The following is a 26,802-nucleotide window of genomic DNA, read 5'->3' as shown; positions in this document are numbered from 1 at the left end:
CAGCAAGATCGCAAAGACTTCCCCCAAGTCTTCCCAAAGGTTCTACTTGGCACAAGCACTTATTAAAAACATAAAACCACATCTAAAAAGAAGCTAGATCAATTATTTATTAATAAACAGGAAAAAAACAAGAAAATAAAAATAAAAATCGGGTTGCCTCCCAACAAGCGCTATCGTTTAACACCCCTAGCTAGGCATTGAAAATTTCAGTGGTGCTCACATGAAAGACAAGAATTGAAGCACAAAGAGAGCATCATGAAACACGTGACAAACACATCTAATTCTAACATACTTCCTATGCATAGTCATCTTATAGGCAAAAAAATTATCATAGCAAGCAAAAACTAGCATATGCAAGGAAGAGCAAAGAAACAATAGTAATCTCAACATAACAGGAGGTAATTTAGTAACATGAAAGTTTCTACAATCGTATTTTCCTCTTTCATAATAATTACATGTGGGATCATAAGCAAATTCAACAAAGTAGATATCACATAAAATATTTTCAACACGATCCACATGAATGCAAAGTTGACACTCTTCCAAAATAGTGGGATTAACATTAACTAAAGTCATGACCTCTCCAAACCCACTTTTATCAAAAAGTTCATAAGATTGAACATTCTCCAAAGATGTGGGATCTAAAGTTGACACTCTTCCAAACCCACTTTCAATAATATTGCAAACTCTATTATCAATCTCATATTCATCATGGGGCTTAAATAAATTTTCAAGATCATAATAAGAATCACCCCAATCATGATCGTTGCAACAACTAGATGACATAGCAAAACTAGCATCCCAAAGCTTAGGGTTTTGCATATTATTAGCACAATTTACATCAATAGAATTTATAGTAAAATCATTGCAATCATGCTTTTGATTCAAGGAACTATCAAGTATGGGTGCAATAGCAATAATCTCGTGTTTAACATAAGGAACTATAGGAAATTCATCTCCATAAATATTGGCATCATGGCTATAAGAATAGCAAGCATCATGTTCATCAAGGGATATTTCAATCAAATCATCAGAATCATAATTATCTATAGATTAGTGCATATCATTATTTTCTTCTAAAGCAACGGCCATTCTATCAATAAATTCCTTAACATAGGCATTGTGAGCATAGTTTTCATAGCAATATTTAAGTATGTCGGTATTTTTAGATTTGTAGAGAGTAATATCATACTTTTCAATCAAAGAAGCAAGCACCCTTAAAAACGACAAATTCTTCAATTTGTTCGATATCATAGTAACTATAAACACCCTTTCCATAAGAAGATAAGATTTCATTATCATTAAACTCACATAGGTAGGGAAGGTCTTTTTTAGGGTTCTTAGAGCAACAAGTAAAGTCATAAATTTCACAAAAATTCCAAGCATAGCATAGCAAACTATTTATTTGATACCATAAGAGCTTCCCCTTTTCAGAAAAACGATGACGCACAAAATGAGCATGCTCATCTAAAGATTACCCATCAACTAGGCTAGTTGGGGTTTCAGCATGAGTGCATAAGGATCGAAGGTGATCCAGGTAGAATACTATAAGTGGATCCATATCAATAGATTTTTAGCAAGCAAAGATGCAAGCAAATAGAAGGCACATGGAAACACAAACAAAAAGACATACATGAAGAAGGCGAAGAAAAGGCAAAGGTGAAGTGGGGGAGAGGAAAACGAGAGGCAAATGGCAAATAATGTAATGCGAGAGATAAGAGTTTGTGATGGGTACTTGGTATGTCTTGACTTGTGCATAGATATCCCCGGCAACGGCACCAGAAATGGCTTGTTGACGGGAGATCAAATCTTGACTTGACTTGGTGCAACCTCCCCAGCAACGGCGCCAGAAATCCTTCTTGCTACCTCTTGAGCATGCATTTGTTTTCCCTTGAATAGGAAAGGGTGATGCATCAAAGTAGCATAAGTATTTCCCTCAGTTTTGAGAACCAAGGTATCAATCCAGTAGGAGGCTACGCACCAGTCCCTCGCACCTACACAAAACAAATAAATCCTCGCAACCAACGCGATAAGGGGTTGTCAATCCCTTCACGGTCACTTACGGAAGTGAGATCTGATAGAGACAATAAGATAAATTTTTTTGGTATTTTTGTTGTATAGATTGGAAAATAAAGATTGGAAAATAAAGATTGCAAAATAAACAATGATAGAAATAGCAAGTTGATAGGGAAACAATATAAGGGAGAATAGACCTGGGGGCCATAGGTTTCACTAGTGGCTTCTCTCAAGATAGCAAATTCTATGGTGGGTGAACAAATTACTATCGAGCAATTGGTAGAAAAGCGCATAGTTATGAGAATATCTAGGCATGATCATGTATATAGGCATCACGTCCGCGACAAGTAGACCGAAATGATTCTGCATCTACTACTATTACTCCACACATCGATCGCTATCCAGCATGCATCTAGAGTATTATGTTCATAAGAACAGAGTAATGCATTAGGCAAGATGACATGATGTAGAGGGATAAACTCAAGCAATATGATACAAACCCCATCTTTTTATCCTAGATGGCAACAATACAATACGTGCCTTGTGCTACCTCTTGAGCACTTGCGTTGGTTTTCCCTTGAAGAGGAAAGGGTGGTGCAGCAAAGTAGCATAAGTATTTCCCTCAGTTTTTGAGAACCAAGGTATCAATCTAGTAGGACGCTATGCGCCAGTCCCTCGCACCTACACAAAACAAATAAATCCTTGCAACCAACACGATAAGGGGTTGTCAATCCCTACACGGTCACTTACGAGAGTCAGATCTGATAGATATGATAAGATAATTTTTTGGTATTTTTATGATAAAGATGCAAAGTAAAATAAAAGCAAAGTAAAAAAGCAAAGGAAATAACTAAGTATTGGAGGATTAATATGATAGAAGATAGACCCGGGGGCCATAGGTTTCACTAGTGGCTTCTCTCAAGAGCATAGGTATTTTACGGTGGGTGAACAAATTATTGTTGAGCAATTGACAGAATTGAGCATAGTTATGAGAATATCTAGGTATGATCATGTATATAGGCATCACGTCCAAGACAAGTAGACCGACTCTTGCCTGCATCTACTACTATTACTCCACACATCGACCGCTATCCAGCATGCATCTAGAGTATTAAGTTCATAAGAACAAAGTAACACCTTAAGCAAGATGACATGATGTAGAGGGATAAACTCATGCAATATGATGAAAACCCCATCTTGTTATCCTCGATGGCAACAATACAATATGTGCCTTGTTGCCCCTACTGTCACTGGGAAAGGACACCGCAAGATTGAACCCAAAGCTAAGCACTTCACCCCTTGCAAGAAAGATTAATCTAGTAGGCCAAACCAGACTGATAATTCGAAGAGACCTGCAAAGATAACCAATCATACATAAAAGAATTCAGAGAAGATTCAAATATTGTTCATAGATAAACTTGATCATAAACCCACAATTCATCGGTCTCAACAAACACACCGCAAAAGAAGATTACATCGAATAGATCTCCACAAGAGAGGGGGAGAACTTTGTATTGAGATCCAAAAAGAGAGAAGAAGCCATCTAGCTAATATCTATGGACCCGAAGGTCTGAGGTAAACTACTCACACTTCATCGGAAGGGCTATGGTGTTGATGTAGAAGCCCTCCATGATCGATGCCCCCTCCGGCGGAGCTCCGGAACAGGCCCTAAGATGGGATCTCGTGGATACAGAAAGTTACGGAGGTGGAATTAGGGTTTTGGCTCCGTATCTGGTCGTTTGGGGGTATGTAGGTATATATAGGAGGAAGAAGTACGTCGGTGGAGCAACAGGGGGCCCACGAGGGCGGAGGGCGCGCTTGGGGGAGGGGGGGGTAGGCGCGCCCCTACCTCGTGGCTTCCCTGTTGATTGCTTGACTTAGGGTCCAAGTCTCCTGGATCTTGTTCGTTCCAAAAATCACGTTCCCGAAGGTTTCATTCCGTTTGGACTCCGTTTGATAGTCCTTTTCTTCGAAACCCTAAAATAGGCAAAAAAAACAGCAATTCTGGGTTGGGCCTCCGGTTAGTAGGTTAGTCCCAAAAGTAATATAAAAGTGTATAATAAAGCCCAATAATGTCCAAAACAGAAGATAATATAGCATGGAGTAATCAAAAATTATAGATACGTTGGAGACGTATCAAGCATCCCCAAGCTTAATTCCTGCTCGTCCTCGAGTAGGTAAATGATAAAAACAGAATTTTTGATGTGGAATGCTACTAGGCATAATTTCAATGTAATGCTTCTTAATTGTGGCATGAATATTCAGATCCAAAAGATTCAAGATAAAAGTTTAATATTGACATAGAAATAATAATACTTCAAGCATACTAGCTAATCAATTATGTCTTCTCAAAATAACATGGCCAAAGAAAGTTCATCCCTACAAAATCATATACTTTAGTCATGCTCCATTTTCGTCACACAAGAATGCTCTCATCATGCACAACCCTGATGACAAGCCAAGCAATTGTTTCATACTTTAGTAATCTCAAACTTTATAAACCTTCACACAATACATGAGTGTGAGCCATGGATATAGCACTATGGGTGGAATAGAGTATAATGATGTGGGTTATGTGGAGAAGACAAAAAAGGAGAAAGTCTCACATCAACGAGGCTAATCAATGAGCTATGGAGATGCCCATCGATTGATGTTAATGTAAGGAGTAGGGATTGCCATGCAACGGATGCACTAGAGCTATAAATTATGAAAGCTCAACAAAATAAACTAGTGGGTGTGCATCCAACTTGCTTGCTCACGAAGACCTAGGGCACTTGAGGAGGCCCATGTTTGGAATATACAAGCCAATCTCTATAATGAAAAAATCCCACTAGTATATGAAAGTGACAAAACAAGAGACTCTCTATCATGAAGATTATGGTGCTACTTTGAAGCACAAGTGTGGAAAAAACATAGTAGCATTGTTCCCTTTTATTTATTTATTATTATTTTTTAATTTTTTGGGCCTTCTTTTTTTGGCCTTTCTCTTTTTTTGGGACAATGCTCTATTAAATGATGATCATCACACTTCTATTTATTTACAACTCAATGATTACAACTCGATACTAGAACAAGGTATGACTCTATATGAATGCCTCCGGCGGTGTACCGGGATATGCAATGAATCAAGTGTGACATGTATGAAAGAATTATGAACGTTGGCTTTGCCACAAATACGATGTCAACTACATGATCACGCAAAGCAATATGACAATGATGAACGTGTCATGATAAACATGATGGTGGAAAGTTGCATGGAAATATATCTCGGAATGGCTATGGAAATGCCATAATAGGTAGGTATGGTGGCTATTTTGAGGAAGATATAAGGAGGTTTATGTGTGAAAGAGCGTATCATATCACGGGGTTTGGATGCACTGGCGAAGTTTGCACCAACTCTCAATGTGAGAAAGGGCAATGCACGGTACCGAAGAGGCTAGCAATGATGGAAGGGTGAGAGTGTGTATAATCCATGGACTCAACATTAGTCATAAAGAACTCACATACTTATTGCAAAAATCTACAAGTCATCAAAAACCAAGCACTACGCGCATGCTCCTAGGGGGATAGATTGGTAGGAAAAGACCATCGCTCATCCCCGACCGCCACTCATAAGGAAGACAATCAAAGAACACCTCATGTTTCAAATTTGTTACATAACGTTTACCATACGTGCATGCTACGGGACTTGCAAACTTCAACACAAGTATTTCTCAATTTCACAACTACTCAACTAGCACAACTTTAATATCACTACATCCATATCTCAAAACAATCATCAAGCATCAAACTTCTCTTAGTATTCAAAACACTCATAAGAAAGTTTTTACTAATCTTGAATACCTAGCATATTAGAATTATTTTAAAAAATACCATGCTATTTAAGACTCTCAAAATAATCTAAGTGAAGCATGAGAGATCAATAGTTTCTGTAAAACAAATCCACCACCGTGCTCTAAAAGATATAAGTGAAGTACTAGAGCAAAACTATATAGCTCAAAAGATATAAGTGAAGCACATAGAGTATTCTAATAATTTTCGAATCATGTGTGTCTCTCTCAAAAGGTGTGTACAGCAAATATGATTGTGGTAAACTAAAAAGCAAAGACTCAAATCATACAAGACGCTCCAAGCAAAACACATATAATGTGGTGAATAAAAATATATCTCCAAGTAAAGTTACCGATGGAAGTAGACAAAAGAGGGGATGCCTTCCGGGGCATCCCCAAGCTTTGGATTTTTGGTGTCTTAGATTATCTTGTGGGTTCCATGGGCATCCCCAAGCTTAGTCTCTTGCCACTCCTTGTTCCATAATCCATCAAATCCTTACCGAAAACTTGAAAACTTCACAACACAAAACTTAAAGTAGAAAATCTCGTGAGCTCCGTTAGCGAAAGAAAACAAAAGACCACTTCAAGGTACTGTAATGAACACATTCTTTATTTATATTGGTGTTAAACCTACTGAATTACAACTTCTATATGGTTTATAAACTATTTTACTAGCCATAGATTCATCAAAATAAGCAAACAACACACGAAAAACAGAATCTGTCAAAACAGAACAGTCTGTAGTAATCTGTAGCTAGCGCAAGATCTGGAACCCAAAAAATTCTAAAATAAATTTCTGGACGTGAGGAATTTATCTATTAATCATCTGAAAAAATAATTAACTAAATATCACTTTCCAGATAAAAATGGCAGCAGTTCTCGTGAGCGCTAAAGTTTCTGTTTTTTTACAGCAAGATTAACAAGACTTTCCCCAAGTCTTCCCAATGGTTCTACTTGGCACAAACACTAATCAAACACAAAAAACACAACCAAAACAGAGGATAGATGAATTATTTATTATTAGATAGGAGCAAAAAGCAAGGAATAAAAATAAAATTGTGTTGCCTCCCAACAAGCGCTATCGTTTAACGCCCCTAGCTAGGCATAAAAAGCAAGGATAGATCTAGGATATTGCCATAATAGTAAGATAGATCATTAAAACTCATTTCATATTCTCTATGTTCGGCAGCCAGTTTTCTTTGAGGCAAGCAAAAGTAATCAAAAGTGCTAAATTTAATGGGACAAAAGTCCCCAAGATCAACTTTGGGAGGTATAGGTTCCCCTTTGGCCCTTCGTATTGCACAACAAATTCATCATTATAAGCACTCTTTTGACAGAACTTTGTGAGCCTATAATCAAGAGAATATCCTAGTTCATTATTTCAAATGGCCAAATCATCATTAAGTTCAGAAATTCTATCAACTAAAACATTGGTAGGAACCCTTTTTCTAAGATTTTCATTGAAAGCAACATAGTCTAGAGATTGAAAATGCATTATTTCTTCTTGATAAAAAAGGATAGTCTCTATGGGAGGACGGCAAGCGTCCACCCTATAACGCGCAAAGATTTCTTTGGCCTCTTTTATTATGAATCTAAACTCATCAGCCAAAAAGATAGTAGCGGCACGCTTAACAGAAGAATGCTCGATATTAGAAAATTCTAGGAAAATCCTTTGTATGAAAGGGTGCATGCGCATGAATTGTCTTTCAAGTTCAACTACAAGCATGGCAATAGCATCCGCAAGACTACTAGTTCTATGAAGGATAGAACTACCCATAGAAGGTAAAGCACCGGCACAAGTAAAGAAATCTTGGATAACTCCTTTTCCAATAATATTACCACTACCAATACGGAATTTTTTGTATGTAAGATAGGGGGTTCTTCAACAGGAGCATCAGAATTTTTCATGATATTATTATTGTCCATATCAACAATAATTTCCCCAATTTAAGACATAACAACGGAAAGAGCGAGGGGCAAAAAGAGGCAAATAGAGAAAGAGAGGGAGGATAGAGAGAGAGAGAGGGCGAATAAAACAAAAAGGGTGAAGTGGGGGAGAGGAAAACGAGAGGCAAATGGCAAATAATGTAATGCGGGAGATAAGGGTTTGTGACGGGTACTTGGTATGTTGACTTTTGCGTAGACCTCCCCCGGCAACGGCGCCAGAAATCCTTCTTGCTACCTCTTGAGCACTTGCGTTGGTTTTCCCTTGAAGAGGAAAGGGTGGTGCAGCAAGTAGCGTAAGTATTTCCCTCAGTTTTTGAGAACCAAGGTATCAATCCAGTAGGAGGCTACGCGCCAGTCCCTCGCACCTACACAAAACAAATAAATCCTCGCAACCAACACGATAAGGGGTTGTCAATCCCTACACGATCATTTACAGAAGTGAGATCTGATAGATATGATAAGATAATATTTTTGGTATTTTTATGATAAAGATGCAAAGTAAAATAAAATCAAAGTAAAAAAGCAAAGGAAATAACTAAGTATTGGAGGATTAATATGATAGAAGATAGACCCCGGGGCCATAGGTTTCACTAGTGGCTTCTCTCAAGAGCATATGTATTTTACGGTGGGTGAACAAATTACTGTTGAGCAATTGACAGAATTGAGCATAGTTATGAGAATATCTAGGTATGATCATATATATAGGTATCACGTCCAAGACAAGTAAACCGACTCCTGCCTGCATCTACTACTATTACTCCACACATCGACCGCTATCCAGCATGCATCTAAAGTATTAAGTTCATAAGAACAGAGTAACGCCTTAAGCAAGATGACATGATGTAGAGGGATAAACTCATGCAATGTGATGAAAACCCCATCTTGTTATCCTCGATGGCAACAATACAATACATGCCTTGCTGCCCCTACTGTCACTGGGAAAGGACACCGCAAGATTGAACCCAAAGCTAAGAACTTCTCCCATTGCAAGAGAGATCAATCTAGTAGGCCAAACCAAACTGATAATTAGAAGAGACTTGCAAAGATAACCAATCATACATAAAAGAATTCAGAGAAGATTCAAATATTGTTCATAGATAAACTTGATCATAATCCCACAATTCATCAGTCTCAACAAACACACCACAAAAGAAGATTACATCAAATAGATCTCCACAAGAGAGGGGGAGAACTTTGTATTGAGATCCAAAAAGAGAGAAGAAGCCATCTAGCTAATAACTATGGACCCGAAGGTCTGAGGTAAACTACTCACACTTCATCGGAAGGGCTATGGTGTTGATGTAGAAGCCCTCCGTGATCGATGCCCCCTCCGGTGGAGCTCCAGAACAGGCTCCAAGATGGGATCTCGTGGATACAGAAAGTTACGGTGGTGGAATTAGGCCTTTGGCTCAGTATCTGATCGTTTGGGGGTACGTAGGTATATATAGGAGGAAGAAGTACGTCAGTGGAGCAACAGGGGGCCCACGAGGGTGGAGGGCGCGCCTAGGGGGGGGGGGTAGGCGCGCTCCCTACCTCATGGCTTCCCTGTTGGTTGCTTGACGTAGGGTCCAAGTCTCCTGGATCTTGCTCGTTCCAAAAATCACGTTCCCGAAGGTTTCATTCCGTTTTGACTCCGTTTGATATTCCTTTTCTTTGGAACCCTAAAATAGGCAAAAAACAACAATTCTGGGCTGGGCCTCCGGTTAGTAGGTTAGTCCCAAAAATAATATAAAAGTGTATAATAAAGCCCAATAATGTCCAAAACAGAAGATAATATAGCATGGAGCAATCAAAAATTATAGATACGTTGGAGACATATCACCTTGCTGCCCCTGCTGTCACTAGGAAAGGACACCGCAAGATTGAACCCAAAGCTAAGCACTTCTCCCATTGCAAGAAAGATCAATCTAGTAGGCCAAAACAAACTGATAATTTGAAGAGACTTGCAAAGGTATTTAAATCATGCATAAAAGATTTCAGAGAAGAATCAAATATTGTTCATAGATAATCTTGATCATAAACCCACAATTCATCGGATCTCGACAAACACACCGCAAAAAGAATTGGATCGAATAGATCTCTAAGAGAATCGAGGAGAACTTTGTATTGAGATCCAAAGAGAGAGAAGAAGCTATCTAGCTAATAACTATGGACCCGAAGGTCTGTGGTAAACTACTCACACATCACCGGAGAGGCTATGGTGTTGATGTAGAAGCCCTCCGTGATCGATTCTCCCTTCGGCGGAGCGCCGGAAAAGGCCCCAAGATGGGATCTCACGGGTACAGAAGGTTGCGGCGGTGGAAATAGGGTTTCAGGGTATATGTGTATATATAGGAGGAATAAGTACATCGGTGGAGCTGCGAGGGGCCCACGAGGGTGGGGGGCGCGCCCTCCTGCCTCGTGGCCTCCTTGCTTATTTCTTGACGTGCACTCCAAGTCCCCTAGATCACGTTTGTTCCAAAAATAACTCTCCCGAAGGTTTCATTCCGTTTGGATTCCGTTTGATATTCCTTTTCTGCGAAACACTGAAATAGGCAAAAAACAACAATTTGCACTAGGCCTTTGATTAGTAGGTTAGTCCCAAAAATATATAAAAAGGTATATTAAAGTCCATTAAACATCCAAAACAGATAATATAATAGCATGGAACAATCAAAAATTATAGATACATTGGAGACGTATCAACGCCTCGCAAACATCGACCGAAGGTTTCAAAAATTTCTGACTTAGAATATCCCAAGGCGGGCCTTGTTCGTCAACCTCTTAACCCGTCTGATTCAAATTATCAGGGAACATCTCATTATTCCTCCGGCGACTCAACGGGAACTCAAATCCCAACTTTCAAGACTTTGCCTAGGTAAGGGTATATTCAATCATTCAAACTTCATGCCTGATTAATATGCTAACATCTGTGTATTTCTTATTCTCAGTGGCCAGGCCAAACCCAGCAAAAAGGCAAAACTGAACAAGCCGGCTGATGACTCCAACCCGTCTGAGCCAGAAAAACAACAGCCAGAATCCTCTCATCCAATTGCTGAAGCCACAATTGATGACCCGCCACCAGAAGAGCACGATGTCACCATGGATCAAATAGATGTTGAACCGGTCATCCCTAAAACACCAAGCCCCATCAAGCCTAATGAAGATAAGGCTGACGATGTCACCATCACCGGGCTTGGTTATACCGCGCCGGGTAACCCCACTACCTTATCCAAGCACATCGCTAAGGAGGAAATTTCTACTGCTGATAAAGGCAAGTGGAAAGTAGACTTAGAAGCCTACTCCTAGTTCAGCGCCCAAGAAATCTACTCTGGTTATTTGAACCATCTATACACCAGCCGTGATTTTGAAGCCGACTTCGTCAAACGCTATGAGGTAATCCAATCACTATTCTCTTCATAATTATATGTCTATCAGCCGCCAAGTCTATAGGATATGATAGGACTGAAATATGCTGTAGACTTCCCAATTGCCATAAAGAACTAAACATCATCACTAGTAGCCCCCAAGGGCCGGCTTAAATCATCAAGTTAAGTCAGGACTTTAAGTAGCAGTAATGAACTTCGCATCCGTAGCCCCCAAGGGTTCATTTAACTAGCATAGTTAAACCGGAACCTAACAATATTGACAAATCAACACTTCAATATGTAACCTTGGTAAACTGGATCATATTATTATACCCGAGTCATCGGATAAATTCGTCTTTGAAAAGAGCAATAGGCATTAGCCCCCGAGTGCCAAGGAAAATACTTGTATTGTGCTTGGGACTTCGAAAAGTTCTTAAGAGCAATAGACATTAGCCCCCAAGTGCCAAGGAAAATTCTTGTATTATGCTTGGGACTTCAAAAATAATCATGATCATAATACCTTCCATGTTTGTTTATGTCACAGGCTGAACTGATTGAGAAGGATTCGCAGCTCAATGATCTAAAGGCCAACATTAAAACTCAGCAATCTGAGACGTCCAAGGCCAAGTCAGAACTGAAGTCTGCTTTACAAAACATTGAGCAGCTTAAGAAAAACTTCAACACTGATAAAAATGGCTGGGAGACTGAAAAGGCGGCTCTATTGAAGAGAGCAGAGGATGCTGAAGCCGCACTTAAACCGGCGACTGACGAGTTGTCCGGTTTAAGGCAGCAGATCAATAACATGTCGTCAGCCATCTTCGGTAAGTAGGAAACATGACTCCTTTGCATCTCAATAAACATATTATAAACATTTGCCAGCTTATCAATAAATTTACTGATACAGGTTCTCAGAGCGCCAAGTTGGGCTCAAATATGCGTATCCAGCTTAAAGCTGTCTACACTCTTGTGGAACAGTTATATACGGGCACCCAACGTACCATTGCTGCTGCTATGCACAAGAAATCTCCACCCACTCTCATCAAAGATACATTGGAGAGGTTATCAGTGCTGCCCCAAAGGATTGATGATTTAAAGCGAGCATCTGGCAGAGCCGGCGTGTTGACTGCTTTAAGCCAGGCAAAGACGTGGCAAGCAGATCTGGATCCAAAAGATTTGGCCAATGGTTGCCCAAGTGTCAAAGAGGACGGATCTGCCTTCAGTGTTGATGACTTTGCAAAAATAGCAAGAGCAATGCATCCATTAGCAAGTAAGTTGGCTAAAGAAACCAATCTACCCACATACCAGGCAGCTTATGATGTTGAGAACAAGAAAATGAAGGCGTCAGTTCATCAGGAGACGGATCTCATCCCACCGATTCGTAAGCACACCTTCGCTCCTGACATTGATCCATCCAACCTTATTGATGACGAAGTTGTGTGTAGAGCGTTGATCGGTGTCAACTGGGCTACGCCTGACTTCTAGCTAATGGATAATAAAGGAGCTGAAGAGGAAGAAGAGGCGCAGGATGATCCAGAGGCTTCAACCCGCCAAGAGTCATGAGCCATTTTATTAATCATAGCACTTTGATGTTTACGTCTCCAAAAACACTTATCCTCTTTGGGCCATCGGATGCCTTGTAATAGGCTAGTTAAACTCTGATCCGCCGTGCCATCATGCACGTTTTGTTTGCATAATACTGTTGATCCGTCAGTTAAAGATCTGCCACTTATGCTAATGATACCATCAAGTATGCAGATCAGATTTATCATTTTCCCTGCACACAAATAGATCACAAGTGCCCTGGCGGTTTACCCCAGGGCGGGTCACAATACCCCATATAAAAACTACATGTGATTATAATAGTCCATAACCAGGGCCGGTTTAATCACAACATCATATAATCATAAAAAAATATCATACCTGTGATACTTTCTCACACTGCCGGCTTATCATACCTCTGCAGTAAGGGTTACAACCTAATGATTGAGATCACAACGCCCCATTAAATTGATTCATATTGCCGTCTCAAGATGCCATATGTGGTAAGGGGTAATCAACCCAAAACTTAGAGCCAGTACTCAAATCAAAAAATCATCATGCACTGGCGACTTAAAGTCCAAAGCCGGGCCGGGTTAATAAACTCCGGATAGATCCACATATGAACCATAAGGCAACATAGCCCTCATCGGTTTTCAATCATGTATTAACATGTCACAAGAGATGAATCTCAAAAAATGTTCAAATCAAATAGAAATAAAAAAACAAGGCTTTCATAGGCTGCCAAGCCTTAAAGTCAAGTGCTTTTCAAGGGCCGCACAGCCGCTGTGTTAAACCTTCATTCAAACCTTGTAAGCCGGGCCTCACATGACCAATCACCATTTTAACTTTGACAAGTTCAGGGTCTTTATAAGATTGACTGTCAAGAGTACGACGAGTCATTCCAGGATTACCTGGGCGGAGTGGCAGACTTATAAAGGTAGGATAACCCGGATTTTTAGGTGAATACACCAGGCGTCCAAGCCTATTACAAGGGTCATCAAAGCTCTATCCATTAATAAGAGCCCCCAAATAATATTTCATTCCAGGCGTACAAGCCGGATCAGCAGGGTAGTCATAGCTATGCTCAATGAGCAGGAAGCCCCCAAGTATTTGGTAACTATGGCGTACAAGCCGGATCAAGAGGGTAGTCATAGCTATGCTCAATGAGCAGGAAGCCCCCAAGTGATCATATGAAGTGACAATAAAGACTCATTATTCTCAGAAATGAAACGACAGATGCCCTGAATTATCAGGGATGTCGGCTTTATTATATTCATTATAATATATACATAGTCAAAATATGTACATCACAAGAGCTAGTGGCTCAGGTGTAATAAGGCCAAAGATGAGCAATATTCCACGGCCGGCGGGTCTCCTCCTCCAACGTGCGTGAGTCCTTGTGGTCTCGAACATCGATAAGGTAGCATGACCCATTGTTCAGATTTTTGCTGACCACAAAGGGTCCTTCCCAATGCGGGGGATAGTTTGCGCATATCAGTTTGATCCTGGATAAGCCGGAGCACCAAATTGCCTTCTTGAAAGGTCCTGGTTTTAACCCGGCGGCTATGATAACGGTGCAGATCTTACTGATAAATCGCCGAATGAGCCGCCGCAAGGTCACGCTCCTCATCTAACAGGTCAATAGCATCTTGACATGCTTTTTCATTATCAGCTTCAACATAAGCCGCCACACGAGGCGAATCATGACGGATGTCACTAGGGAGAACCGCCTCTGCTCCGTAAACCATGAAGAAAGGCATGTTACCCGTAGATCTGTTGGGTGATATTGTGACTCCATAACACTGAGGGTAACTCCTCCACCCAACAACCTGACGTCCACTGCAAAGGGACCATAGGCCGGGGTTTGATGCCTCTCAAAATTTCTTGTGGCTCTCTCAGCTTGACCATTGGACTGGAGGTGAGCCACTGATGACACATCAAGTCGAATATGCTCTCGTTGACAAACTCTTTCATAGCACCCTTGGACAGATTGGTGCCATTATCTGTTATAATGCTGTGGGGAAAACCGAAACAGAAGATCACCTTTTTGATGAATTGAACCGCTATGGCCGCGTCACACTTACTAACCTGTTCTGCTTCAACCCACTTTGTGAATTTGTCAACCGCCACCAAAAGGTGGGTCTTTTTATCCTTGGACCTTTTGAAAGGCCCAACCATATCAATGAAGGAAATATGCCCTAGAGGCAATAATGATCGTTTAGTTTTTCTACTATTCCTTTCTTCATGACTTATACATGTTCCTCAAACTATGAGATTATGCAACTCCTGAATACCGGAGGAATACCTTGTGTGCTATCAAACGTCACAATCTAACTGGGTGATTATAATGATGCTCTACAGGTGTCTCCGATGGTGTTTGTTGAGTTGGCATAGATCAAGATTAGGATTTGTCACACCGTGTATCGGAGAGGTGTCTCTAGGCCCTCTCGGTAATGCTCATCACTATAAGCCTTGCAAGCAATGTGACTAATGAGTTAGTTACGGGATGATACATTACGGAACGAGTAAAGAGACTTGCCGGTGACGAAAATGAACTAGGTATGATGATACCGATGATCGAATCTCGGGCAAGTAACATGCCAATGACAAAGGGAACAATGTATGTTGTTATGCGGTTCGACCGATAAAGATCTTCGTATAATATGTAGGAGCCAATATGAGCATCCAGGTTACGCTATTGGTTATTAACCGGAGATGTGTCTCGATCATGTCTACATAGTTCTAGAACCCGTAGGGTCTGCATGCTTAACGTTCAATGACAATTTGTATTATGAGTTTCATGTTTTGATGAACCAAAGTTTGTTCGGAGTCCCGGATGAGATCACGTACATGACGAGGAGTCTCGAAATGGTCAAGACATAAAGAGTGATATATTGGAAGGATATGTTTGGACACCGCAATGGTTTCAGATAGGTTCGGGCATTTTCCGGAGTACCAGGGGGTTACCGGACCCCCCCCCCCCCGGGGGGGGGGGGTTAATGGGCCTTCATGGGCCCTAGTGGAAGAGAGGAGGCGGAGGCCAGGTGGAGGCGCGCTCCCCCCAAGCCCAATCCGAATTGGGTTAGGGTTGGGGGGGGGGCGGCGACCCCCCTTTCCTTCTCTCCTTCTCCTCTTTCCACCCTTCTCCTTGTAGGAATAGGAAGGGGGGGGGAGAATCCTACTTGAACCGAGAGTCCAAGTACGACTACCCCCCTTGGCGCGCCACACCTATGGCCGGCCTCCTCTCGTCCCCCTTTATATACGTGGGGAGGGGGCACCCCAAAGACACACAAGTTGATCTTTTAGCCATGTGCGGTGCCCCCCTCCACATTTAGACACCTCGGTCATATCGTTGTAGTGCTTAGGCGAAGCCCTGCATCGGTAACTTCATCATCACCGTCACCACACCGTCATGCTGACGGAACTCTCCTTCGGCCTCAACTAGATCAAGAGTTTGAGGGATGTCATCGAGCTGAACGTGTGCTGATCGCGGAGGTGCCGTGCGTTCGGTACTTGGATCGGTTGGATCGTGAAGACGTTAGACTACATCAACCGCGTTACTAAACGCTTCCGCTTTCGGTCTACGAGGGTACGTAGACACACTCTCCCCTCTCGTTGTTATGCATATGCTAGATAGATCTTGCCTGATCGTAGGTAAATTTTTTGAAATACCGCGTTCCCCAACAGTGGCATCAGAGCTAGGTCTATGCGTAGATGTTATATGCACGAGTAGAACACAATGAGTTGTGGGCGATAATAGTCATACTACTTACTAGCATGTCTTACTTTGATTCGGCGGTATTTTTGGATGAAGCGGCCCAGACCGATATTACATGACCGTGTTCATGAGACTAGTTCTACCGACGTGCTTCGCACACAGGTGGCTAATGGGTGTCTGTTTCTCCAACTTTAGTTGAATCGAGTTTGACTACGCCCGGTCCTTGTTGAAGGTTAAAATAGCACACTTGATGAAAAATTGTTGTGGTTTTGATGCGTAGGTAAGAACAGTTCTTGCTAGAAGCCCGTAGCAGCCATGTAAAACTTGCAACAACAAAGTAGAGGACGTCTAACTTATTTTTGCAGGGCATGTTGTGATGTGATATGGTCAAGACGTGATGATATAAATTGTTGTATGAGATGATCATGTTTTGTAATAGTTATCGGCAACTGGCAGGAGCCATATGGTTGTCGCTTTATTGTATGAAATGCAATCACCATGTAATTGCTTTACTTTATCACTAAGCAGTAGCGATAGTCATAGAAGCAATAGTTGGCAAGACGACAACGATGCTACGATGGAGATCAAGGTGTCAAGCCGGTGACAATGGTGATCATGACGGTGCTTTGGAGATGGAGATCAAAGGCACAAGATGATGATGGCCATATCATATCACTTATTTTGATTGCATGTGATGTTTATCCTTTATGCATCTTATTTTGCTTATTACGGCGGTAGCATTATAAGATGATCTCTCACTAAATTTCAAGGTATAAGTGTTCTCCCTGAGTATGCACCGTTGCTACAGTTCGTCGTGCTGAGACACCATGTGATGATCGGGTGTGATAATCTCTACGTTCACATACAACGGGTGCAAGCCAGTTTTGCACACGCAGAATACTTGGGTTAAACTTGACGAGCCTAGCATATGCAGATATGGCCTCGGAACACTGAGACCGAAAGGTTGTGCGTGAATCATATAGTAGATATGATCAACATAGTGATGTTCACCATTGAAAACTACTCCATCTCACGTGATGATCGGACATGGTTTAGTTGATATGGATCACGTGATCACTTAGATGATTAGAGAGATGTCTATCTAAGTGGGAGTTCTTAAGTAATTTGATTAGTTAAACTTTAATTTATCAAGAACTTATTACCTGATAGTATTTTGCATGTCTATGTTGTTGTAGATAGATGGCCCATGCTCTTTGTTCCGTTGAATTTTAATGCGTTCCTAGAGAAAGCTAAGTTGAAAGATGATGGTAGCAACTACACGGACTGGGTCCGTAACTTGAGGACTATCCTCATTGCTGCACAGAAGAATTACGTCCTGGAAGCACCGCTAGGTGACAAACCCGTTGCAGGAGCAAGGCCAGATGTTGTGAACACCTAGCAGAGCAAAGCTGATGACTACTTGATAGTTCAGTGTGCCATGCTTTACGGCTTAGAACCGAGACTTATTGGGGATATAACTACTAGGTATGACCCGCCCAGGAGGCGCAGGGTTATACCTATGGAGATTCATGAAGCCCAAGGCAACTCTTGAAGATGGCGTTTTAGTTAAGGGCCCAAGACCCAAAGGTGACTCAAGGCCCGTAGAGATAAACCGCCATATGTACATAACTTGCATTGTAAGGCAGGAATAGTTAGAGACCGAGCCAGACACTGTTTATGAGCCGTCCGGGATTCTATGAGTCGCTGGGGGCAGCCTCTTTATATAAAGGGACGACCCGGCAGGCGGTTCAGGGCAAGTAAGATCAGATCGAAAGCTAGGTCAAGCGGATTCGCTCCCTAGTAGTCGAAACATAAGCAATACCACCTCAAACTAGACTAGGCTTTTACCTTCACCGCAAGGGGCCGAACCAGTATAACCCTCGTGTCCTTTGTCCTGTTTTAACCCCTTTAAGATTCCTAGTTGCAATGGCTCCACGATTAAGTCCTTCCACTAGGACATCTGCCGTGACAATTCCATGACAGTTGGCGCCCACCATGGGGACTGCGCACGGGGGATTTGAGTTCTTTAAGGGCAGCTTTGAAGGGCTCAAGGGATACGTTGTCCATAGGTGAGATGGATTCATTGTATCAATTGCAAGATGGTGGGATTGGGGGTTGTTCCGATGGCAGCAGTATTCCGGACCCCTTTGAGCCACCAAGCAGGGCAGGGATCTTCATGACTGGCACGCAACCCGTTCAAAACTCTATGGCTGTGGCAGCGATAACCTCCGGGTCAGTGGTCGCCGGGGCAGGAGGCCCTACGCGCCCGCTGGCTGAGGTACTGATGGATCTCATGGATAGGATGACAACCGTGTTAACTGTCGTGGTTAACCCGGCGGATCAGGCTTAGCATGATGCAGAAGTGGCACGGTTACGTGAGGAGGTAGCACAAGCCAAGATAAACCTAGCAGCGGAGGACGTCAGGATGGCCGCGGAGCGGGCGGCTTTGGATGCTCGAGCTCAACAGATTCAATCAGAGGCTTTCCAGCTTACGATGGATCTGAACGCATCAAATGAGATCATGAGGAGAAGACACCAGAAGGCTCAATCCCGTCTGCCTCTGACTTATGATCCTAGAAATCTCTTCCGCACACCCGGTGCAAGCCCCAGTAACCCGCCGGAGGTAAACCGGGCTGCAACGCCTGGGGCTAGGGCACCGGTTCAGCCACGGGTGATGGAACCTACTCATATGAATACTGCTCCACCTCCTTATGTACCAACACCACTGGGTCATTATACTAACCCTTTGGAGAACATGATCGCTGAGGCGGCGCGATTGGCGGCTCTCCCAGCAGAGGATGACTCTCCGATGGCGATTGAAAGCCGAAGGGTCAGAGAACTTCTCCAGACGGCTCTGGTGCAGTAGGAGGCATATTCTTATAGTCGAGATAGGGTTCATTCGACCCCTCACCCAAGCCAGAGCCCGAGTTATAGCAGGCACATAGATTCAGCAGCCGTTTCAAGCAACGACCGGCGCCGTGACCAGCCGTGTGGGCATGACCCGACGTGTGATGGAGCTCCTAACTTGGTTGACCAGGACATGATTCGCCAAGAGGTTGAGCGGGCGGCTCAATAGGCAGCTGAGCAGGCGGCTCAGCGGGTGGCTCACCAGTCTTTTCCGGTTCATCCGACGACCTCTATTGAGGCAGGCGTGACCACAAGGACTGGAGGTGTCCCTTGCTCACCAGTCTTTTCCGGCTCTGCATAATGAGCGTTTGCCCAAGGATTTCAAGGGGCCTCGAAAGGTGCCTAAGTACACGGCCGTTACAGCCAGGGGCATGGATTGAAAGCTATGAGATGGCCATGGAACTACTGGAGGTCAGTGACATGGCAATGACCAAGTACTTCACCACGATGTTGGATGGAACAGCCCGCACTTGGGTGAAGGGGCTGCCACCCAATTCCATTGGTTCATGGGCAGAATTAAAAGCCCGGTTTATTCAGAATTTCAAAGACACATGTAAGCAGCCCATGTCAATTGTGGATTTGACTAATTGTAAGCAAGAGGAAGGTGAGTCCACAACCCATTGGGTGCGCCGAGTCAAAGCCATAATACAATCATCTGATAAGATGGATTCCGGCTTTGCAGTCTTAATGTTGGAGAAAAATTGCCGTTTTACGCCTCTAAAACAGAAGTTGGGACGGCTCAAGCACGATTGTAATGACATGGGCCAGTTAATGGCGGCTCTAGTCAAGTACGCTGACTCTGATAGTACCAAGGATCCCGAGTCTGACGATGAGAAGACAGGGAAGGGGAAGAAGAACGGTAATGCCAAGGGTCATCAGCATAACCCGGTGAATCAAGGAGGCAATAATAAGCATAAGGCTGATGGTAGCTCTGAGTTTGTGTCTAACACCAATCCACAGGGCAACAATCAGCGACGTAAGGGGAGGCCACCTCCTCGGTCCGGCGGGTCAGGTCCCACTCTTGAGCATCTGTTAAATGAGCCTTGTCCAAGGCACGGTACTCAGCAGAAACTGGCCACTCACCTATGGAAGGACTGTACGATCATGAAGGCTTTCAAGAACTCTAACATGTTCAATAGCAATCATGGGCCGGGCGGCGGCTCAGGTGGCGGCGGTTTTCATGGCCCGGGCGGTAGTTCAAATTCCAACTTTTAAGGCTCTCAAGGAAATCAAGGTGGCTATAATCAGCAATCTGGCCAGGGAGGTCAGCATCAGAAGCAATCTGGATATCAGAGCAATCCAAAGCAATTGAGTAGTGGACAGTATCATGTGTTCACCACCAGTTTGTGCAGACGGGACCATAAGCTTCATAAGAGGGCTGTGAATGTTGTTGAGCCGGCAGTCCCTCGTTATTTGAGATGGTCTGAGCAGCCTATTCTGTGGAGTAGGGAATATTACCCTCCCTAGGTTGACAATCTGGGTCACCTAGCCTTCGTGGTGGCACCTCAGGTTGGTGGATATAAATTCACTAAAGTACTCATGGACGGAGGTAGTAGCATCAACATCCTCTATTATGAGACTTTCCGTCGCATGGGGTTGATTGACAAAAATCTTAAGACGTCCAACACTATTTTCCATGGAGTGGTGCCTGGTAAATCGGCGTACCCGGTGGGTAAGATTGAACTGGAAGTAGCCTTTGGAGATGAGCATGATTCTAGGGCTGAGAAGTTAACTTTTGAGGTGGTCAAAATCAAGAGCCCGTATCACGCCCTGTTGGACGACCCACTTTTGCCAAGTTTATGGCATGGCCGTGTTATGTTTATTTGCAGCTTAAAATGCTGGGTCATAATAGCACCATCACAGTGCATGGGAGTCGAAAGATAGCCTTGGAATGTGAGGAAGGCGATGCTGCTTATGTTGAATCTGTTTGTGCAACAGAAGAGTTGAAGTTCTACAAGGACAATGTTGACCCGGGGGACATGACGTCTTTGAAAAAGCCGACTACAGAACATGAACCAGTGCATAAGTTTAAATTGGCTGATGACACCAAGCTTGTCAATTTTGTTCCAGGTGACTCATCTAAGCAGTTTAGTATCAGTGCTAATCTAGATCCCAAATAGGAAAGCGCGCTCATCGAGTTCATCCTTGAGAACCAGGGCATCTTTGCATGGAAACCTTCTGACATGTCGGGTGTACTGAGAGAACTCGCTGAGCACACTCTCAATATTGACCCAAAATTTAAGCCGGTCAAGTAGTTTCTTCGGCGGTTCAGTGAGGAGAGGCGCAAGGCCATTGGTGAGGAAGTGGCCCGGCTATTGGCGGTCGGGTTCGTTATTGAAGTTTGTCATCCAGAGTGGTTGGCTAACCCGGTGCTCGTGCTTAAAAAGAACGACACCTGGCGTATGTGTGTGGATTACACAATCTTAAATAAGGCTTGTCCGGCTGATCCTTTCGCTCTCCCTTGTATTGATCAAATCATTGATGCTACGGCGGGTTGTGAGCGTTTGAGCTTGTTGGATGCTTATTCTGGTTATCATCAGATCAAGATGGCAGTTAAGGACCAGGAGAAGATGGCTTTTATTACTCCATTTGGAGCCTTCTGCTATGTGTCTATGCCTTTTGGGCTTATGAGTGCCCAGGCGACTTATCAACGATGTGTGCAGAACTGTCTTCACAATCAGATTGGGTGCAATGTTCATGCTTATGTGGACGATATTGTGGTGAAGTCCAGAGAAAAGGAGACCTTGATAGATGATCTGAAGGAAACCTTTGATAACCTCCGGGTCTACAAGATGATGCTTAACCCGGCCAAGTGCGTTTTTGGAGTACCAGTGGGCAAGCTTTTTGGTTTTCTGGTTTCTAACAGAGGCATCAAGGCTAACCCGGAGAAGATCAAAGCAATCACTTCTTTGGCTAAGCTGGCGTGCATCAATGATGTTCAGCGTTTGGCGGGTCGTATTGCTGCTTTAAGCCGGTTCATAAGCCGGTTAGGTGAGAAGGCCATACCGCTGTATCAAATGATGAAGAAGATAGACAATTTTGTCTGGAGTGATGCTACTAACGCCGCCTTTGAAGATCTGAAGAGACAGCTCGCTGAGCCGCCGGTCCTTGCTGCTCCTATTGATAAGGAGCCATTATTGTTATATGTGGCTGCTAACACACATGCGGTTAGTGTGGCCATTGTAGTAGAGCGCAAAGAGGCTGGCAAGGAATATCCGGTTCAACGGCCGGTTTACTACGTCAGTGAGGTGCTTATTGAGTCCAAATAGAGATATCCACATTGGCAGAAACTTGTTTATGGGGTGTTCATGGTGAGCCAGAAGCTTAAGCACTATTTTCAGGGTCATCCCATCACTGTGCTTAGTTCTTCTCCTTTAGGAGATATCATTCAAAATAGAGAAGCCACTGGACGAGTCACCAAGTGGGCCATTGAGGTTGGGCCTCATGGCTTAAAGTATGTGCCACACACGGCTATCAAGTCTCAGGCACTAGTGGATTTCATCAATGATTGGACAGAGCTGCAGATGCCTGAAGAGAAGTCGGACAACACATATTGGACTATTCATTTTGATGGGTCTAGGCAATTAGAGGGCTCGGGGGCTGGAGTTGTTTTAGCTTCCCCTCGAGGTGACACATTTTGTTATGTGCTACGGTTGATGTTTCCCTGTACTAACAATGCAGCTGAGTATGAGGCCTTGCTCCATGGTCTTCGGATGGCTAAGGAGATGAGTTTGAGCCAGGTAAGGTGCTTTGGTGACTCAGATTTGGTGGCTCAACAAGTATCAGGCAAGTGGGATTCCAAAGATCCTCTCATGGTGGCTTATCACCGTGAAGTTGATGCCATTGCTGGACACTTCAAGGGTTACCAAGTGTAACACATTGATCACAGAAAGAATGAAGCAGCTGATGCTTTAAGCCGGCTGGGGTCTTAGCGTAAGCCGGTGCCACCTAAAACTTTCTTAGATGTTCTGCATAACCCTTCTGTCAAGTTGCCTACGGAGGAAGACTTGGCTATTCCAGACCCGGAAGCAAAATTGGTGGCGGCTCTTCACATCATCCTAGATTGGACAGATTGGCTTATATGACCCGGGGCGAGTTGCCTAAGGATAAAACCTTGGCTAGACAGATAACCCGGCGGTCTAAATCATTGACAATTGCCAATGGTGAGTTGCATCATCGCAGTGTCACAGGGGCATTTCAACGATGTGTCTCTCCCGAGGAAGGTCAAGAAATTCTTCATGAAATCCATGAAGGAGATTGTGGCCATCATGCCAGTTCAAAGTCCCTTGTAACCAAAGCCTTCCACCATGGATTTTACTGGCTTACGACTCATGCTGATGCGGAGGATCTGGTCAGTAAATGTGATGGTTGCCAGAAATTCTCACGACGGGCACACGTGCCGGCTCAAGAATTGCGGATGATTACAATTACTTGGCCATTTGCAGTCTGGGGGCTCGACATGGTTGGACCTTTCAAAAGATACAAAGATAAAAAGACACACCTTTTGGCGGCAGTTGACAAATTCACAAAGTGGATTGAGGCAGAGCCGGTTAGTAAGTGTGATGCAGCCACGGCGGTTCAATTCATGAAAAAGGTGATATTTCGTTTTGGCTTTCCACACAGCATTATAACTAACAATGGTACTAATCTATCCAAGGGTGATACGGAGGAATTCTGCCAACGTGAGCATATCCGGCTTCATGTTTCATCAGTAGCTCACCCCCAATCCAATGGTCAAGCTGAATGAGCCAATCAGAAAATCTTAAAAGGTCTCAAGCCCCGACTTATGGTTCCTTTACAACGGACGTCGGGTTGTTGGGTGGAGGAGTTACCCTCTATGATATGGAGCATCAATACTAGCCCTAACAGGTCTACGGGTTATACACCTTTCTTCATGGTTTACTGATACGTCCCCGTCGTATCTACTTTTCCAAACACTTCTTCCCTTGTTTTGGACTCTAACTTGCATGATTTGAATGGAACTAACCCAGACTGACGTTGTTTTCAGTAGAATTGCCATGGTGTTATTTTTGTGTAGAAATAAAAATTCTCGGAATAACCAGAAAATCAACAGAGAATTATTTTGGAATATATAAAAAATACTAGAAGAAGAATCCGCGTCAGGGGGGCCTCCACCTGTCCACGAGGGTGGGGGGCGCGTCCCTGCCTTGTGGGCCCCCTGACGCTCCACCGACCTCAACCTTGACTCCATATATTCACTTTCGGGGAGAAAAAAATCAAAGAGAAGGATTTATCACGTTTTACGATATGGAGCCATCGCCAGGCCCTAAACTCTCTCGGGAGGGCTGATCTGGAGTCAGTTCGGGGCTCCGGAGAGGGGAATCCGTCGCCATCGTCATCATCAACCTTCCTACATCACCAATTTCATGATGCTCATCACCGTGTGTGTGTAATTCCATTGTAGGCTTGCTGGACGGTGATGGGTAGGATGAGATTTATCATGTAATTGAGTTAGTTTTGTTAGGGTTTGATCCCTAGTATCCACTATGTTTTGATATTGATGTTGCTATGACTTTGCTATGCTTAATGCTTGTCACTAGGGCCCGAGTGCCATGATTTCAGATCTGAACCTATTATGTTTTCATCAATATATGAGAGTTCTTGATCCTATCTTGCAAGTCTATAGTCACCTATTATGTGTTATGATTCGTTAACCCCGAAGTGACAAGAATCGGGATACTTACCGGTGATGACCGTAGTTTGAGGAGTTCATGTATTCACTATGTGTTAATGCTTTGTTCCGGTACTCTATTAAAAGGAGGCCTTATATCCCTTAGTTTCCAATAGGACACCGCTGCCACGGGAGGGTAGGACAAAAGATGTCATGCAAGTTCTTTTCCTTAAGGGTGTGTTTGGTTGAGGAACCAACTGTCATGGAATGGAATGGTTCCATTCCAGAGGAATGGGTCCGTTCCATTCCTGTGTTTGGTAGGAGCAAAAGAGCGGAACGGGTTGGTTCCGTTCCACTGTTTGGTTGGAAGCACGGAATGAAAATGGAATGACATAAAATTCAAATTTTTTGCAGCATTTCATTTGTATTTTCAAGAAAGACAACATAACAATATTGACAATCTTAACATATAAATGACAACACATATAACACAGTTTTCAACAAAGTGCACATAGTTAACACAGTTAACAGCCATACATGTGTAGTTGACATACAAAATTCCCAAAAGCAACCACCAGGGCAATAGAGCCATACATGTCAAGTTCACATACTTGACAGCCACATGTCAAGTTCACATACAAAATCTCCAAAAATAGCAGCTCCCCTCACCATCTTTTTCTTTTCTTCATCTTCTTGACCATCTACAAGTGATGCATACTATAAAAAATATGGCTACCAATGATGCTTACATCAACATATATATTACAAAGATACACTGGACATCATGTATTTTGGTACAAATTAGGAAAAGAGACCACTGATTCTAACAACATAAAGCAACAAAAGTGAATCACCAACAACCATGAGTCATCACAATAAGTCTCCATCTCTCTGTATCATTCTCGGTTGGAATATGCATGAGCAACAGCAGCATATACAAGAGGAAGTGATTGATGGTTTTACATTCAGAGTGAGGTGCTGTGCTACGCCTCTGCTGCCATTGTCAGCTCACGAGAAGCCGCCACCACCCCACTGCTAATCCTCTGCAAGACGCTGCAATAAGATCCAGACCGAGCTCCCCTTGTTCTGCTGCAGATCACGAGAGGAAAGAAAGGGGTTAGCGGCCGGTGGGGAAGGCAGGAATCGGCCGGCGGGGAAGGCAGGAACCGACCGGTGGGGAAGGGAGGAACCGGCCGGCGCCGCTCAGATCGGTGGAGGGGGAGAGAGAGGAGGGGAGGCGGCGCACCTGGGAGGGCGAGGCGACAGGGCTGCGAGAGTGCGAGGGTGAGCGGTTCCGCGTGGTCTGGCCGTTTTCGAGGTCTCACCTCATTCCGCATCTGGGCCGAATATTCGGTCCAGGGGAACGGGTGGGTGCCGTTCCACTTGTCTAACCGAACGCGAAAACGAGGCCTGGTAATGGGTCAGACCCATGCCATTCCGGTCCATGACTCCAACCAAACACACCCTAAGCACGTATGACTATATTCAGAATACATGCCTACATTACATTGATGAACTGGAGCTAGTTCTGTGTCACCCTAGGTTATGACTGTTACATGATCGATTGCATCCGGCATAATTCTCTATCATTGATACATTGCCTACGAGCTTTCCATATATTGTTCTTCGCTTATTTACTTTTCTCGCTGCTACTGTTACCATCACTATAAAACCCCAAAAATATTACTTTTGCTACCGTTACTTTTGCTATCGTTACCACTACTATCATATTACTTTGCTACTAAATACCTTGCTGCAGATATTAAGTTTCCAAGTGTGGTTGAATTGACAACTCAGCTGCTAATACTTAAGAATATTCTCTGGCTCCCCTTGTGTCAAATCAATAAATTTGGGTTGAATACTCTA

This window comes from Triticum aestivum, chromosome 7A, assembly GCF_018294505.1.
Source record: "Triticum aestivum cultivar Chinese Spring chromosome 7A, IWGSC CS RefSeq v2.1, whole genome shotgun sequence".
Classification (NCBI taxonomy): Eukaryota; Viridiplantae; Streptophyta; class Magnoliopsida; order Poales; family Poaceae; genus Triticum; species Triticum aestivum.
This window is presented reverse-complemented; position numbering follows the sequence as displayed.